Consider the following 15,539-nt stretch of genomic DNA (forward strand, 5'->3'; position numbering starts at 1 on the left):
TGTGCATTATAAAATCTGCACATAGCATTATACCGTTCCCTGATGGGGTCCCTTACATGTGGGCATTACCAGATTTGGCGCCTAGCAGTAACCCACTTGGGGTTTCCATTACAGTTGTTTCATCATTCAAGAGCAAACAACACTTAGCTGCTCCCCTCTGCATGCCCTAACCCCTGCCCCCCCTCCACGTGCCCTAACCGCTGCCCCCAAGTGCCTCATTTTGTCCTCCCTAGGGCTCCCTGCATGTACCCACGGGGTACGCCCTCTTCTCTTGCTCCAAGCCGAGGCCAGTGTGGCCTGGAGCCCGCTCCTGCCACAGACTCAAGCAATCTGGAGACAGAGAACAGGAAGGCGCATCGGGCACTGAATGTGTTGAGCGAGGCACAGAGCCCAGGCAGGGTGCGAAGAAACAGAAGGTAAAACTACAGGAAAAGGGGCATCTGGAGAAGGAGAAGGGAGAGAAGTAAAAAACAAAAGATGAGAAAAGAGAAAATTAGCAGGAAACTGAGAAAGACAAGGAAGCTAGGAGTAGAAGGCAAGGAGAAAGGGAGACACAAAGAGGGACACAGAGGGAGGAAGAAAAGAGAAGGCTGCCGGAGAGGCTGAGCCAGGAAGCAGGGTGGGGGGGCGGCCTGAATGTGGCTGATCCTCCGACACTATGGGGTGGTGTGGGCTGAGACCTGTGCAGGGGCCGCAAGAAAGCCTGGAGCCCCTGTCCTCTGAGCCCCAAGCCTTCGTTTCTGCACTGAGCTCCTGGAATCCTCTGGGACTGCCCGACTGTGCCGGGGGTGGGGGGGCGGGGGGGAGGATGTCTCGGTACAGTGTGTGCATTAGAGAATTAGCTTCTTGGGTAATAGGATTATAGCGAGCCGGGCAGGCCGCGGCCTCGAATGGAGATGTATAGCCTGTGTGCCTCCCCGATGGAGCCGCAATCAAGTTTCCCCTGAAGAAATTTCCTATTAATGGATTTGATGGCACAACAGACGGGGTACTTGGAGCTGTGGCCAGTGGCGGGTTGTAAATTGCCTCCAATGAAACTGCGGAGTCACTTCTGTCCCTTTTAAACAAGATAAACATTAGTGCCAAGCCTTGATGAACTCTGCTTGGCTGGTGGGGCCGAGGGAAGAGCAGAGGCCTGGCTAATTTGATTCCCGAGCTCAGCCTGCAGACGGCCGGGCTCCGCCCAGGGAGTGGGGGCCGCCGCGCCGACCGCAGCCTTCCAGGCTGGGGCATGAAAAGCCCCAAGAGTGCAGGACCGTAGGCCGGGGCCTTCCCGTTGTGTTCAGCTGCTCCCCAACACCGTGGCAGGGAGGACTGGACTCCCGCGTGTGCTGGGGGCTCTCCAGAATTCAATCGGCCCCGGGTCTAAATCCTGGAAAGAGCTCTGGGACACTCTGCCATCAGGCGGTGACGAGCCCCGGCTCATGCGGGCGCACACTGCCCTACCCCTTACCACGTGGCTTGCTCCCATTTTCCAGGTTAAAACACGGAGCCCAGGGAGCCTCCACGACCTGCCTCAGATCCCACGGCTCCTTTAGGCTCCTGGCTACAGCCTTTTCATACAGCTGTGTCTCGTGTCTTCTCCTGTAAAGTTTACTGGTCCCTAAAACTTTTAACACCAAAGAGCCTGACCTTTTAAAACCTATCAACTTAGAAAAATGCTGCAACCTGGAGTCACATCTGGCCCCAGTAGGCGCCTGCCTGCCAGGGAGGGGCTGGAGAAGGCTTATGGTTTGCCATTGTGGTCCTGAATGGGAGAGGCATCTTCACCCTCCCCGTCCGCTTGAGGAGAGGGGTCCACGGAGCCCTGCCCGCCGCACACCCACACTGGGCACTCGGTCGTGGAGACCCCGTGGGCTCTGCCTCTCTGCTCTGGGGATGGCATAGGGAGCAGACAGGTGAGCCTTTCCTCCAGCCAGTTCTAGGCACCTGCACATCCTGGCATGGAGGCTGAAAGGTTTAGGGGTTGTGTCCCATGGGGACGGTGGGAGCCAGCAGGCTGGGAAGAGGCCTGACTCAGACTTCCTGGTTTCCCTGCTCAGAGAGGCAGTAGTGGTCTTTATAGGGAGGACAGGGGAGGAGCAGTCTCTTCCCTCCTGGCCTTGCTTTCCTTCGTGTCCTATCATGTCCCATCATGACTTTTTCTCTCTCCAGGCCCTGGTCCTTGGAATGGCCTGGTTCTGCACCACTCCGCCAACCGTCCCTAACGCTTACCGAGCTCGCTGTGTGCCAGGCACTGTGCTATCTTATTTCATCCCTGTTTCCTCTGAAGAAGATCTTATGACTTGCATATTGCAGATGAGAAAATTAAGGCACAGGGAAGTTAAGCAACCCGTGTGGAATTACGTAACTGATAAGTGGAAGGTGAGGTGTTAGGTCTTACAGGCTTAAAAGCCTGGGCCCGTAACCACCTGATGACACTGAGTTCCAGAACATTCTGTAGGCTTGACACCCAGGCTGATTGGACTCTGGATCCAACCCTGAGTACAGCTGGGGGTCCCCACTCCTGCCTTGATTGCTCTGATTGAAAGGGCAGGCTCACCGGGCTGTCTCCACGTAAGCCTGCGAATTAAAGATATTTTTATTAGAGAGTAGTCATAAGTAAGAATACACGATAACTTTACAGACCATTCTGTTTCTTGTTTTCCCCAGGACAGAGCGGATTCAGAAGTACTGCCCTTTACCATCCTGGTCCCAATATAGTATAGCCAGTTTCTGCAAATGCTAGGTCATGGGGCTTCATAGTAAATTTGGGACCGGGAACCTCTGCAGTCCCTCCTCATGGTATGGAAGGGATGCTAGACTTTTTGGAGTGTAATGTTATTCTGTTGAGTCTGTGTGCATGGGGGGGGGGGGGGCTTCCTTAGAAGGAATGGGGTTTTCTTGTCACCTGTCACATGGAGAAGAGGCTTTTTCTGGTCCTCCACGCAGACAGGATGGGACTCCCGAAGGAAGTGGCACAGTGGGGCTTTTTTCTCTCAAAATTGACCCCAAAGGTCAAGATGGCTGAGTTTATTCTGAGGTGCTTATATTGCTACCCTCCACACGCAGACAGACAAGGAGTAGAAATGAAGAAACCCAAACAAGGGGCCTGTGAGGTTGTGCTGCCCCTGTGGGGCCCTCTGAAGCACTGTGGGGACATGAGGAGCGACTTGACAGGTCTGGGATAACGGAGCACTTGAGCGATACAAGACCACGTGTTTTAGGCTGCAGAGACTCCTTCACTTCCTTCCCCTGTCTCTTCCCTTAATATGTGCTCGTGTGGGAATTCCCAGCCTGGATCCATCACACTAAGTGGGGAGAAAGAAGGGGACTCTGTTCCTGATTAGGCCAGTGTGGTGTGGCAGAAGCAAGGGTCTGAGAGAGAAAAGCACCTGAGCAAAGTGAAGACCCTGATGGGCTGCTTGGCCCCACTGCCCCACCCGCCTAGAGACATCCCTGCTGTGAAACTCTGGAGATTCGGGGACTTGTTTTCACAGGGCAGGTGGCAGTCCTTCACACAGGCCATGAGGGAATCATGGGTGTGAGAAACAGCAGAGACGTAGGCCTGTCTTTCCTCTCCCCTCTGGCTCCTTCCTGGTACAGGAGGGTGGAGGTCTCGCTCCAGGTCCTTGCAAGTATCCAAGACCCGGATGCGCCAGCTTCTGGAGGACGTCTCCTTCCTATACGATGAAGCTTCCCCCCTACTGCATTCCCCAAATCTCCATCAAATTCTGTTTCTTGGCCACAGACAACAGAGCCAACTCCAGGGTGGTCTCCAGGGTAGACAGTTGCCCTGGAAAGTGCATCTAGAATTAGTGAGATGGTAGCAAAAGCCAGGCCTTAGTGTGGCTGCTGATGGGTCATTAGCCCAAGGGTCACGCCACAGCTGGATCCGGGGACAGAAGGTTATTTGGCTTAAATTTCTCCTTTACTTGACTTCTAATTTCTAGAGAGGAAGGGATCAGAGAGGCCTTTTTTATCTATTCCCTTGCTTCTGGGAAGATTAGTGTCTTAATATATTGTTATTAGTATTTGCCGAAAAATTTTCAAAGGAAGAAACCTCACAAGCCCCTTTGGGATTCCAAAACAAAGTCTCCTCTAATATTAAACTTTAATTGCCCTTGGTACAATTTGAATCATTTCCTTTCATCCTGCAGAAATGAGTTCCATCTCCTACCCATTCTCTCCATTGTCTCTGAGAGGTGGTGAGAACATCGTGAGCATTTCTGGGCTCTTCCAGAGGCAGAGAATAAAAACACTTACCAACCTTCGTATGGCTCTGCATGTTTTGCCATGCATTTTCCTGCATGTTCTCTCTTTCACTTTGATGCTCACGAGAGAGCACCCTGAGGTAGGTGATGTGGTCCCCGTTTTATAGCTGAAGAACCTCCAGTCTGAGACATGTAGCCACCTGCCCAAGGTCACTCAGCTAACAGGTGGCCGAGCCTGGTTTCAGACCCTAAGCCCAGCAAGGATAGCACACGTGAAGACATGATTCTCTCTTTGCCCTTTTCCAACTGGGAAGGAGCCAAGAGAATGTAGTGGTTGTTGCCTCAGCGGCCGTGAGATGTGGAACTGGGGACGGGGTGGGGAGGGAGACATTTTCTCTGTCTACCCTGTTATGCCTTTAAATTTTGTACCGTGTAAATATATCATCTCTTAAAAAACAAAAACAAAAAAGACGAGTTGGGTTTTTAAAAGGAAGCCAGGGGAAGAACGGAATACAAGCCGGCTCTAGTCCTACTTCCCTTGTCAACACTCTGTGTGGCCGTGGGCAAACTAGCTGAGCTCCCTGTGCCTCAGTTTGATCACCTACCAAATGGGAATAAAGGAATAATTGCTCTGCCTACTTAGTTCACCTGTCTGCCAAATTCACGGACTCTTATTGAGAATAATACAGTCCAGTAATCATGAATCTGGAATGGGAAAGGCAATGCCAGCATCCCCTGATTCAAGTTATGCACGCTCCACCCCCCTCCAGATATTCTGAGACCCGCTCCCTCTTCCCCACCGCACAATTACAAAATTTGTAATTCATGTGTCACGAGAAAAGCACAGACTCTGGAGTCAGACTGGACCTTAAATCTCGGTTGCTCAGCTTACCAGTCATATGACCCTGGTCAAGACACCTAAAGCGGCTAACCTCAGTTTTCCCGAGTCCAAAGTGGGCATAAGCACACATGTCCCTCCAGGGGTAGTGAGGCTTCAGTGGGCTGCGGGAGGTGCCCGCACATAGTCTAGACTCAGAAGCTATTAGTTTCCTTCCCATTGCAAACAAAAGGGATCAATAGAATGAATAAATAAATGAAGTAATGACTTGGGGTCGCTCTACAAGAGTTAAATACAGCCCCAGAGCCTGAAGGGGGTGGATTGGGAGCAGCTTGCCCCGTGGCCCCAAGGTGGAGCCTGGGAGGAGGAGAGGGAGTTAGAAAGCAATAGCTTGTCTGTGAGGCCGGCAGCCATCACCTGCCGCCAAGGGCACCTTCTCTGACCACCCTATCCAACATGACCCCCTCACACACGCCCTATATTCCTTCTGCCCAGTGTCGGTCACCATCTCACACCCTACACACTCGGTTCGTGTATCTTGTTTATTTTCTGTTTCCGCTACTGGAATGTGAGCTCTGCAAAGGCGGGGATGTTCCCCCTCTCCGCTTTCCTGAGGTATAACTGAGAAATAAAACTGTATACATTTAAGGTGGGCAAAGTGGTGATTGGAGACACATATGCATTGTGAAATGATTACTACAATCAAGCTGATGAGCATATCCACCCCCTGACACAGTTACCTTTGTGTGTGCGTGAGAACGCTTAGGGTCTACTCTCTTAGCCAATGTTAGGTAGACAGTATGGTATCGTCACCTGTAACCACCATGTTCTCCATTAGATCCTCAGAACTTACTCATCTGAAAACTGGAGGTTTGGACCCCTGACCAACGTCCCCCCTTCCCCCCAGCCCCTGGCAGCCACCAGCCAGTCCTACTCTCTGTTTCATGAGTTTGACTTTTTTATTTTTGATCCCACACATAGTGTACGATAGATACAGTCTGTCTGTCCTGTCTGGCTTATTTCCCTTAACATAAGCCGCTCCAGGTGCATCACATTGCAAATGGCAGGATTTCCTCCTTTAATGACTGAATAATAAATACTTTGTTGTATATGTAGACCATATTTTCTTTATCCATTGATCCATTGGTGGACACTTAGGTTATTTCCAATCTTGGTTACTGTGAATAATGCTGCAAGGACATGGGGGAGCAGATATCTCTTCAAGTACTGATTTCACTTCCTTCAGATATTATACCCAGAAGTGGGATTGCTGGGTCATAGGGTAGCTCTATTTTTAATTTTTTGAGGAACCTCCGTACTGTTTTCCACAGTGGCTGCACTGATTCGCATTCCACCCATAGTGCACGAGGGCTCCTTTTGTCCGCATTCTCACAAATACTTATTTTTTTCTTTTTGATAACAGCCATTCTAACAGGTCTGGAGTGATACCTCATCGTGGTTTAGACTTGCATTGCTCTGATGATTAGTGATGTTGAAAACATTTTCATGTATCTGTTGGCCATTTGAATATCTTTTGCGGGGGGGAATGTCTATGCCGGTCCTTTGCCCATTTTTAGATCGTATTATTATTATTTTTTGCTACTGAGTTGTATGAGTTCATTACATATTTTGTACATGAAAACCTTATCAGATAGGTGGTTTGCAGTATTTTCTCCCATTTCGTTGGTTGCCTTTGGTTTTGTTGATGGTTTCCTTTTCTGTGCAGAAGCTTTTTGGTTTGATGTAGCCCTACTTGTTTAGTGTTGCTTTTGTTGATTGTGCTTTTGGTGTTATATCCAGAAAATCATTGCCAAGACCAATGTCAAGGAGCTTTTGCCCTGTTTTCTTCTCGGGGTTTTATGGCTTCGGTCTTATCTTTAAGTCCTTAATCCACCTCAAGTTAATTTTTGTGAGTGATGTGGGATAGGGGTCCAGTTTTGCATGTGGATATCTAGTTTTCTTTTTTTTTTTTTAAGATTTTTTTTTTTTATTATTCATGAGAGACAGAGCAAGAGAGAAAGGCAGAGGGAGAAGCAGGCTCCCAAGGAGCAGGGAGCCCGATGCGGGGCTCGATCCCAGGACCCTAAGATCATGACCTGAGCCGAAGGCAGACGCTTAACCATCTGAGCCACCCAGGCGCCCGATATCTAGTTTTCTTAACACCGTTTATTGAAGAGACTCTCATTTAGGGGCAGAGATTTTTATTTGTTTGTTGATCGTTGAATTCCCAGAACCTAGAAGAGTGCCTATCACATAGTAGATGCTCAATAAATATTTGTCGTGTAAACAAATGAGTGGCATTAGTAGAAGAGAAGAAAAATGGGGCTATTAGCAAAATCCACCTCTGCTCTGGAGCTCTCCTGATCTCCTTGGGCGCGGAGGACAGGTTGCTGTCAACTGAGGTGGTAAGGATGCTGCCAGCCCTGGATCTGGGATCCTTGGCTGCCTCCTCTGGGTCTGGGGCTGTATCGAGCAGATGGTCATGGTCCCACCGCCACCACAGCTCTGGTCTGCTGCTCTCGGGCAGTGACACGGGGCGGCGCAGCTGGCCACCAGGTGGCTTGTAAAGGAAAGCATTTCTTGGAATGGGGAACGCTTGGGCTCCCTGAGCTGCCACCAACTGGAGAGAGGAAATACTCTGTGACACAGAGCCTGTTGTAGTCCCGTGTGACTAGACAGAGAGATGGGACGATGGGGAGAGGGCAGGCACGGGAGACATTCCAGGCTCGCTCCTAACAAGAGCGAGGCAGTGAAACCCCACAGGAGGACTAGGCTAGGGAGTGATCTTCCCACACCACCCAGTGGAGAGGCAGGACCCAGGGCCCTCCTGCTTCAGGGGCCACTGTCTCATTCCCCTTGACGTTTATGGGAGAGCAGTCAGCCTAAAGCAAGGTCTTCAACACAACCCAGCAGACACAACCTGCTTTTGTATCAATGTCCTCCAGAGTTGGAGACATCGGCAAGAGCTCCCTTTGGCCTTAGAAACCATCTAGTCCAGCCTCCCTCTGACACCCAGATCTCTAGGACATCCCCAACCAATGATCTCTCAGCTTTTGTTCATAGACCTCCAGTGATGAGGAGATCTTTCATGACCATCCATTTCATTTTTGCAGAGATCTTTCTTGTATTGTTCCCCAGTGTGTTTCTCTAAAGCTTCCACCCACCCAGTGCTCTCCTTTGGGTTATTCAGAAGCCTAATTCCTCATGGATACCAAGTCCTCCCACCACCATGCCTTCTCGTGTACAGGCCCAGCCCCTCACTTCTGTCAGCAGAGAGCAGAGCAGGAAGGACGTGGGCAGGGAGAGCAGAGGCCGTGCATGACTCACCTTGGGGTCTGCAGTACGTGCCATCTTCCTGGGGCCTCAGTCGAGCTTGATGGAGTCCTCTGAATGGATGGACGAGTGAGTGAATCAGTGCAAGTTTCTCCATCTGAAAGTGAGGAAAGTGAATTCCAGGGAGGCTAAGTGACTTCAGCAAGGCCATGCAATTCCCACCCCCAGAATGAGCTCCTAGTTCAGAGGACTTTCCAGAGTTCCGTACTGGAGTGTTCAGAGACCTTGTTTTACTGTGTCTTCTCTCTTTCAGGTTTGGCTTGGTTAGCTCCAAGAAGTAGCCCACCCAGCTCCTGTTCCCTCTCTGTGCACACCTTCTGTGACCCTCCCATCATTCTGTCCCCTCCACCTAGAACCTTTGCTCTAGCTCTTTCCTCTCCCCAGAGCTCCCTCCTCCCAGATGTCCACTTGGCTCACTCCCCCTCACCTCCTTCAGGTCTGTGCCTGAACCTCACCTGTTCAATGAAGCTTATGCTGACTAATCCGCTTAGTACCTGCCTGGTCCCACCTCACCTGCCTGGTCCCACCTGGGCACACCTGACTCCTCTTACCCAGCCCTACTTTGTCTTTTTTTCCACAGCCCTATCACCTCCTAACATTCTATGTGATTGACTTGCGATGACTCCTTATTGTCTGTCTCTACTGATAAAACGTCAGCGCCGTGAGGGCGGGGAGCTTTGGGGGTTTTTGTCTTCTGATATATCCCAAGTACCCAGAACAGTGCCTGACACCTAGTAGGGGCTCAATAAATACTTGTTGAATGAATCTCCTACTAGGAGAACCCGGCAGGGCCCCAGGTCTAAATCACCTCCCACAGGACACAGTAGGTGCTGAATACATATTTGTTAATACATGGATTAACTGATCATATGACGAGCCTTTGCTGCTCTGTAGCCCTGTGTGCCAGGCGCTGCCTACATGGCTGAAGGGAGAGAGGTGTCACAGGCTCTCCTGGGGTCGCCACAGAGGTCCTACCATGGCTGTGGCCTAGAGGAGGCCCCCTACCTCAGGCCCCATGGGAGATGTGTGGAGTGCAGCTGGTTGCCCTTTTGCCTTCCAGCCTATCTCGGATGCCCCATGTGGGTGGGCTGGGTAATGGTCCCAGAGATACTCAGGTCCTAATCCCTGGAACCTGTGATTGTTAGCTTATTTGGCAAAGGGAGTTTGCAGATGTGATTGTGTTAAGGATCTTGAGATGGAGAGATTATTCTGAATTATCCTGGTTGGCCCTACATGGAATCACGAGTGTCCTTCTAAGAGGGGGGCAGAGGAGGCTTGATGACAGAAGAGGAGAAAGCCATGTGGAGGCAGAAGCAGAAACCAGAGATGAGCTTGGAAGGTGGAGGAAGGAAGGAGCCAACATGTGTGGGTGGTCCCTAGAAGCCGAAAGAGGCAAGGAAACGGATTCTCCCCTTACAGCCTCCAGGAAGAACCAGTCCTGCCAACACCTTGACTTTTACCTAGTGACACTGATTTTGGACTTCTGACCTCCAGAAGAGAAGACGTTTGTGTTGTTTTAAGCCACTGAGTTTGTGGTGATTGGTTACGGCAGCCCCGGGAAATGAATACACACCACTCCATAGGCAGCTCCCCGCTTCGAGACCACCAGCATAAACCCCAGGTCTGTTTGTTCACATCATCCAAACCTCAGACCCTGGGAGGCCAAGGCTGGGGTGGGGGGGACGCAGCACCGTCCGGAGTGATTTCAGCCCTTGATAGCCTTGTGTTCTGCCTCCAGAGTGTTGTTCCGAGTAGAGCAACCCACTTCCTCCTCCTCTGGAGCTCTCCAAATGCCGTAAATAGACCCTGAAGTGTCTCGCTGGCCTGGAGTGGCTTCCCAGAGAGGACCCTGTCAATCTTCCTGCTTCCAAGTATTTAATTAGTCCTAAATGAAGAGTCCTCCAAAAGCGTACAGCACTTTTGCACATTTGCTGACATAATCCCATTTGCTGTTGCCTCTGATCGTCAGCCTGGAACTGTTCCTTCCCTTCTGGCTCCCCTGAAGGTGGGTTCACGAGCACCGAGAGCAACAGAGCTTTTCAAAGCATGTCCCTTGTCTCGCAGACACTTCTGAATTCTCTAGTGAGATTTGCCATTCCACCAAGTAACAGTTGAAGTGACCAGTCCAGAGTATTCCTGAAGCCCACACATAATCACCATGATTCAGTGTTTCCGGGCTTGGGCTTCTTGTGTACTATGTCCTGTCATCAGTGTGACCATCCTGAGAGGTAGAATTATTATTCCTTCCTTACAGATGAGAACACTGGGGCTCACTCTACAGTGGGAACCCACAGAGCGTAGGGATTAGAAACTGGATATGGTGGTCATCAGTGTTTCGCTCCGAATATTCTGGCTCTCCCCTTTTCTGGGTACTTGCAAAGATTGCCCTTCCTGGTGACATGAGAGTTGAGTGGGTTGCATGATGAGGACGATGGGACAGTGAGTTAGGTTGTGAGCAGAAGAGACAGGCATATTTTTCAGGCCTGGCAAGAACCTTGTGAGGTCTCTTTCCCTCTCTGCCAAGGTGACTGACAATGTCCCAGATAGAGGCTGCTGCACCAGCCGTGTCTCAGAGGGAGGGCATGGCCCAGAACTGGAGCTGGCCTGTGGTGGGCACACAATGTGCTGTAAGCCACTGAGATTTGGGGGTCATGTGTCACCGTAACATTGCCTAGCCTCTCCTGACTAACCCAGTTCGAATGTCAGCTCTGCTATTTTCTAGCTCTGTGGCCTTGGATGAGTCCATCAGCTTCTCTAGGGCTTGGCAGCATAGATGGATGGAATCTAGCATAGAGTTCTGGGGGAGGAGTTAATGAGATAATATGAGTAAGATGCCTAGTGTTATGTCTGCCACGTAGTAAGTGCTCAGTAAATGGAAGTTGTAGTCACTATTGTTACTACTGTTATTATTATAAAGGAAATTAAGTAAATTGACCAGAGTCCCCTAGTTAGGAATGGTTGGTAGGGTGTGGGAAGAGGAAGGGACGATACTTTTGAGCAACTATTACATGTCTTATACACTTGCAGAGTCTTCACTCTAAATGTTGGACATCATAATCCCTATTTTACAGATGAATAAACTGAGGCTCAGAGAATTATTTAAGTTGTCCAGCATCACGAAGCCATTAAGTGGTGGAGCCAGGATTTGAATTTATGCTTGGGTGACTCTCTCCCCGTCATCTTCTTTATCTTTCTTGAAAGAGAATACCCCCACCCTCTTGCTCTGTTGGTGGGAATGCAAGCTGGTGCAGCCATTCCAGAAAACAGTATGGAGGTTCCTCAAAAAGTTAAAAATAGAGCTACCCTGTGATCTAGCAATTGCCCTACTAGGTATTTGCCCAAAGAATTCAAAAATACTAATTCAAAGTGATACATGTGCACTGATGTTTATAGGAGCATTATCTGTAATAGCTCAATTATGGAAGCAGCCCAAGTGCCCATCGATTGATGAATGGATAAATATGTGGTGTATATATATACACAGTATAATATTACTCAGCCATAAAAAGAATGAAATCTTGCCATTTGCAACAACATGGATGGAGCTAGAAAATATTATGCTAAGTGAAATAAGTCAGAGAAAGACAAATACCATATGATTTTACTCATATGCGGGATTTAAGAAAAAAAGGAAAAACAGAGAGAGACAAACTAAGAAACAGACTCTTAACTCTAGAGAGCAAACTGCTGGTCACCCGAGGGGAGGTGGGCAGGGAGGGGGCGGGGGAGTGAAACAGGTGATGGGGATGAAGGAGGGCACTTGTCGTGATGAGCACCGGGTGTTGTATGGAAGTGTTGAGTCACTATATTACACACCTGAAACTAATAAAACACTGTATGTTAACTCGAACTAAAATAAAAACCTAAAAAAGAAAGAATTCCCCCAGTGCCGGGCACACAATTCCGCCTGAAGCCCCACCTCCTCCACCCCGCCCTCCGGCCAGCCCCATCACTTTCCCACATCAGCACGGTTTGTCGAGGGCTCCAAAATGCCAGTCTTCTCCAGCCACCTCCTCAACTCTGGATCTTGCCCATCCCGACTTGACCTGCAGCAGCCTGGCCTCATTTTGCACCCCTCCCCTGCCCTTCGCCTGCTTCTCTTTGCCTGGGCAGGGGAGCACGTGGGGTTCTTAGGATTCTAGCCCAAGACAGTGTGTGTACTTTCTAACCCAAAGGCTCAGGCCCAGCAGGGTAAGACCTCAAGGGAAGCGCACTGCATCAGGAAATAGAAGACCCCAGCTCTCCTCTGGGCTCTGCATTGAGAGTAATAGTCCCTTCCCTTTGCAGCTTCCACCCCCCAGGAGCTCGTTTAACTCTGCCCCGGCGGCTCCATGACAGGGGGGCCATCTGCTACTGTCACCATCTCTCCAAACATGAGAGATATTAAATTCACCTAGATACTAAAGCTCCTGGTTGCTCCGTGAGATAATCCTGAGTTCAAATCTACTCTTTCACCTCCTCATTGTGTGATATGAGGCAAGTCACGTCACCTCTCTGGGCCTCAGTTTCTGTATTTATTCGTTCATCCTACCATAAGAACTAAATTGGATACAATATGGAAAGTCCTCGTGGGTAGCGTGACACACAGTACGTGTCCCATAGCGAGAGGCTATCCGTCCGTAATCAGCATCATTACCATCATCCTCATCATTATCTAGGGTTTATTGTTCTCCTGTCCCAGCCTCATCTGCAAAATGAGAGCTTTGAACGAGCTGGGCTAGATCCCCTCCAACTCTGAGCGACCACCTCAAACACACACGCACACGCATGCACACACACACGTGCTGCCCAAGGAGGCCAAGCAAGGCGCCCCAAGCCCACAAAGCCACAGTGACAAGCCTGGGCACCCTCAGGGTCAAGTTCAGGTGGCAGGGAGAGTGCCATGGTGGCTGAAAGGGGAGAGGGCAGGGAGTGAGGGGGAGATGGGGAGTGGCCAGAAGGAACTGCAGGCCGTGGGGAGACCTCAGGCCTTGAGTGCAGGCCCAGAGCCACCCCCCTCCTGCCCCCCACAGGCCTGGAAGCAGTGCCCCATAAAACCTAATGGATGTTTCAAGTGTCACCAGTAAGGGAAGGTCTGGGAGACAGAGAGAGCTTTCCTCCCTCCCAGGAACCAGGGCTGAGACATGGTGGCGGAGTGAGCAGGCCACCGGCAGCCTCGGGGACCTGGCTGGGAAGACAGGGCGTAGGCTGCACCTGAGTGGAGGAGGGGAGGACCGTGACAGCAGCATGGCTTACCCTGTGACCTGGGGCTCTTGCCCTCCCAGCCCCATGCCCAGTGCGTTGATAAGAGCAGGCAGCAAAGCCCTCCTCCACGGTAGCTTGGCCTCCCGGGAGGCTGGCGTGCACGTCCCTTCCCCCAGCACCGGCTTGTACCGCAGGAAGGAGGACAGCGGGGCAGTCCCTGCAGTCTCACGTCCACCCCTGCTGAGGTGTCAAGCTCTGGGGAGAGGCAAGGCTTTGGGTCAGAGGCTAGGTCTGCAGAGGAGGCTCCTCCCTGAGAAGAGGGATTCACGCCTGAGGTCCCTCGAGAGACTGTGGCCACGACACAGCCGGCAGGAGGGCTCGGCGCTCTGCCCAGGGGCAGCGAGTGGGTTCCGGGGGTGGGGGGGGAAAGGGTCGCCTGATCGCTGGTGCCAGCCGCCTGGCTGTCCAGAAAGGGGGGCGCCTGCTGTCAGGGGAAGGAGAGCAGTGGAAGGGGCCTTCCTTCCCCTTCACGCTCTTCTCCCCTCGGAGCACACGCACGGAGCTATCTCCGCCATCCGCCCACAGCCTATAATTCAGCCGCCCAGCTGCACCGAGGGCTTGACTGCTCCGAGTGGGGGGAGGGCAGATTACGGAGTGAGTGAGGCGACTGGCAGGTGCCCTGCGGGTCCAGCTGCCCGGGTAGCCGAGGCGGGCTCCGCATGACGCTGTGCTGCCCCTGAACGCCAGGCCTGCCGTGAGGCTCCCTCCAGGAACGCTCACTCTCCCCCTTTACCATCATCCTTTCCATCCAGGCGTCTGTAACTGCAGCGTGCAGACGAATCCTCTGGGGTCAGGTGAGAATTCAGATCCTGACTCAGTAGATCTGAGAGGACCCAAGATTCTGCTCTTCTAACGGTTCCCATGCTGCTGAGGCTGCTGATCCAGAGACTATGCATGGAGGAAATCTTTAGAGTTGACATAGCTATTTTATATATATATATAAATCTCAATCTCTCTGGGCGCTGGTAACAGCCCTGTGGAAAGGTGGCAAATAATAACAATAATTGCTATCACTCTCAATACCTCTAATGCGAGGTACCTGCTCAGCACTTCATAAATCTTATCTCATTCAATCCTCACAGCATCTCGGTGAAAGAGCTCTTTTTCAGAATTTACAGATGAGAAAAAATCCTGACATTCTGAACTAACTCAGTTACTTGCCCAGGGTCATGAACCTAATGGGTGGTAGAATTAGAATTCAAGCTCCTGTCTTCTACGGCGGCCCCCTCCTCTAGCCACGTATAAAGTTAGCAAAGACGAGCCTCTTTAGGGAGTAACGGTCAAGGGTAAAAGCTCTGGAGTGAGAGCGTGCTTGACTACAGCAGAAGCCCCAAGAGCACGGAGCCTGCTTAGATTTGAATCCTAGCTTTGTCACTTGCTAGCTTAGTGATCTTAGACGACATAATTAACCTCCCTGTGCTTTAGTTTCTTCAACTGCAAAGTGGCAATGATAATACTAGGGCTATTATAAGGATTATATACACCAGGAGGTCTCATTGTACATACATATCTCATAATATAGATAATCTTCATAATAACCCTCGTATTATCTATCAATCTATCATCAACCATCTATCTAATGAGATTACCTATAGTGATCAGTTAGAGAGTGTTTGGCACGGATATAAGTGATGTTGATCACTTGCGAAATGGGGATATTGATACTCAGGATAAAAACTGTCACTTAACCAAGTGCTTAGCATGTGCTGGACAACTTTCTAAGCGTTTTGCATATAGTAACTCATTAAACCTATAAGCTGGGTTTAATATTAATCATATTTTATAGTTGAGGAAACTGAGGCACAGAGTTCAAATGACTTGCCCAAATCACATAGCTAATAAGTGGTGGAGTGGAATTTTAACCTGGTGTGGTTCACCCAACACATATTGCCACACGGATTGTTTACTATGTGTCAGGCACAGTCGTAGGT

Source organism: Neomonachus schauinslandi, chromosome 11, assembly GCF_002201575.2.
Source record: "Neomonachus schauinslandi chromosome 11, ASM220157v2, whole genome shotgun sequence".
Lineage (NCBI taxonomy): Eukaryota > Metazoa > Chordata > Mammalia > Carnivora > Phocidae > Neomonachus > Neomonachus schauinslandi.